Source organism: Trichogramma pretiosum, unplaced genomic scaffold (genome assembly GCF_000599845.2).
Source record: "Trichogramma pretiosum strain Unisexual culture from Peru unplaced genomic scaffold, Tpre_2.0 scaffold50, whole genome shotgun sequence".
Taxonomy (NCBI): Eukaryota; Metazoa; Arthropoda; class Insecta; order Hymenoptera; family Trichogrammatidae; genus Trichogramma; species Trichogramma pretiosum.
The window spans coordinates 1331999-1335457 of NW_019640807.1; positions in this window are offsets into that span (position 1 = coordinate 1331999).

The window sequence follows — 3459 nt, forward strand, 5'->3', positions numbered from 1 at the left end:
CACACACACACACACACACGCACGTGTCACGCGGGCCGCGCGCAGAAACCGCCGAAAAGTACGTCGCGTATAGTTGCGGCGGGGAGCTTTGCGATATCTCCTTCCTCGTTCCTCGTCCTTTTATATATACGCTCACGTCCCGCGAGGATATCGAGAGAGTGAAAGAGAAATGCACACACGAGTATGTACAAACATTTATATATATGTGTGTGTGCGCACAATAACAAACAGCCTTTTGTGTATAATACGGAGCTCCCCGCGCGCGCACACGGACGGTAGGTGTCACTTCCGAACTCTGCGCGTGTTTGTGTGCGATACGCGCGACGGTCGTTTACCCTACCACCACACCTGAACAGCTGTATCTGTGCGAGTGTGTGAGTGTGTGTGTGTGTGTGTTTGTAAATCGTATACACCGGCGACTCGCTCGCGTATACGCGCTTATATAAAATAAGAGAGAAAGAAAGAGAGAAAAAAATAAGAAGAAGAAGAGAAAAGAGGGACAGAGAGAGAGGTCCGTACGGCGCGGCAGTCCCCACGGCAGAAAACTGCATCTCCCGAGACACCGGCTGCAGTGTATATATACACACATGCAGAGCTCGGTGAAAGAGAGTAGTAGTAGTAGTAGTAGTTGTTGTTGTTGTTGTATAGTAGTAGGGGACCCTGCGGCAGTGGGCCCCCGAGATGCACCGAGCGGCGGTGGCAGCGGCGGCGGCGCAGCATAGCACCGCACGCGGCGGTGGCGGCAACAGCAGCAGCAGTGGCTACTATTATATACCACTACCGAGAGTAGAGACTGCCGATTCAGTTCTCCGCAGTCTTATTACCGAGCAACGACGACGACGGGGACGACTCGATACATTATATACAGTGATATATAAAAAGCCGCGCCGATCGGCAAATATCTCGCGGGTATACTCGCTCGCGTATCCGCAGTGTGTGTGTCTCTCTCTCTCTCTCTCTGTCTTGTAGTTCGTCCTTCGCGCGCCGCGGGACTTGGAGCGAGAGTTCGCGCCAAAAATTGTGCCTCGATCTCGGTAACTGATCGTACACGTATTATATATATAGGTGAAAAAAAGCTCGATTCGGATGACGAGTGCGCGTGTATACGAGTCACGTGTGTGTGTTGAGTTTTTGTTGTTGTTGTTGTTTTGAGTTGTGGTGCGCGCGACACGAGTCGACGACGACTTTTGTACAGAGGAGGTCGATAGAAGAAAATCTTTACCGATCGGAGCCTCGATAGAAGACGAGATAAGGATCGCTTGTCGGAGCAGGATGACAGGTAACGAAGATCGTAGTTTATTGTTTGATGCGACGTATGACTTAAGCGCGTGTATAATAGTGATTTGAGTTTGTTTTGATCTCGGACGATACGTCTGACGTTTCTCAAATCTCTTGTTTGGTATTAACTTCTACTCCTCGCGAAATACGTTTTTCACGTTTTTAATGCAATACATATAATATATAAAGAAGTAACGAAGAGGGAGTAAAAAAAAAAGTAGGGGGGACAATTTGCGCTCGGTCATTTTTACCCGAAATTGACCCCGACGTTTCGCCGCGCAATGAGTTACAAAGAAAAGAAAATGAGGCAGAGCTTCGTCGTCGCCGCCGCCGCCGCGCGGTGTGCATTATCTCTCTCGCTCTTTGCTCCTTCTCGCTAACGTTTCAAAGAAGTTATAAGCAATTTTCGTCTCGTAATAATATAACAATAACGACCCTTTTCTGTCTCTCTCTCTCTCTCCCTTCATCGTGTGTATATGGCAGTCGTCGTTGTTATTATTTTTTTTTTCTTCATAAGTATAACGGGGATTCGTCGACGTATATTACGCACTTCCGAGCACCCGCGCGCGGTGCGGCGTGCACACGAAATTTCAAAGAACCACGTCTATCTGCGCTAAAAACAGAGAGAGAGAGAGGCCCGCGCGAGCGTGATGCGGTTAAACAGAGCCCGAGAAAGAGAGAGAAAGAAAGAGTTGGGTCTCGAAACAGAAGAAGACGACGAGGACGACGAAAAAAAAAGTATATATCTCATCTCTCTCTCTCTCTATCTTTCTTTCTCGGTCGTCTCTGTTTCACCTCAAAAATCTTTCTCTCGAAAAACTACATAATGACTACTTGCGAGCACGTATATGCGTGTGGGTGTATACGAAGTGCGCGCGTATAGCGTTTCAAGGCTGTATGATGTACGTCTAGAAGACGACCGAAAAATGAGACAAAAAAAAACACTATGCGTGTGCGTGTGTGACTTTTGCGAGTTGAAAAAAAGTTAATCATTCGTCTAATTCGCGTTGGCGTATGAACCGAGAGGGTAAAGTCGATATCATTCGATGTTACCTAGCGCTTACACGATTACGAATCGAGCTTGCGATACAATTAATACAAGTACATGCGAACGGGCGAAAAATGAAGTCATGAAGCGAAAATTATCGGTTACGCGTTGCGGGGGCTACTCGTTCGTTTTGTCCGTGTCTTTTCTTTTTCACTCGGGTGGCTCGTTATGTAGTAGTAGTGGTAGTACTCGCGAGCGGCAATCGTTAAACGCATTGCCCGGCGAATCGATCGACTATATATATATGTACGCATGCGAGGATCGTATCGCGAACCGAGCGTAACTCTCTCGTAAACTTACAGCACGAGCGTATTGAAAATTACATATCATTTATTCCGGCGTGCAGATGTATATATGTATAAATAAAGGTAGAGCTCGATCTCGATTTTCCTTTTTAAATGGGGCCCCGTGCTATTATTACATTGTTATTTTTATTATTAACGACGAGACGATGATGCGTAACGACGATGACGACGACGATGATAATGATGATGATGAGCCGCGAGGCATTCCGATAAAAATCGAGATAAATTAACGTTGTATATTGCGCCGATTTTTTTGCTACCCCGCGCCGCGCCGATCGCACGAGTTGTGCCTTTAAAACTCCGAGAGGTCGCGCTTGGCTTCGTTGATTATTTTTTTTTTCACTCTCAACGTTTTTACGATCATTTGACATTATTATACATACATTTTTATATTTCCCTACCGCGCACGCGCGAGGGAGTAAAAACGCAAATACAAGCGAAAAAGCGAGAGAGAGAAAGGTATAAAACGCCGGGATTTGCGATCTTTCCCGGAAAGAGATTTTCGGAGCCGCTCTCGCGCGTGTCTTTAGTACTACTACTGCTACTTCGAGGCTACCGCCGAGGAGCCTTTATTTTTTATTTTTAAAATTTTTTTCCGTCTCGGGCGCGAGCTTAAAAATCGCATTACATATTAACGATCTTGCGCTGCGAGCGCGTAGGGTTAATTTACGTTTACGGGATAATTTTGGGTCGAAAAAAAATAAAAAATAAAAAATAATACAGAGAGGAAGAGAAAAATATGCATTCATCCGTATCATCGATACGTACACGCTAATTTCGTAGCGTATATAGACTTACGAACGAAAAGTGTCGTATCAAATTTTCTCA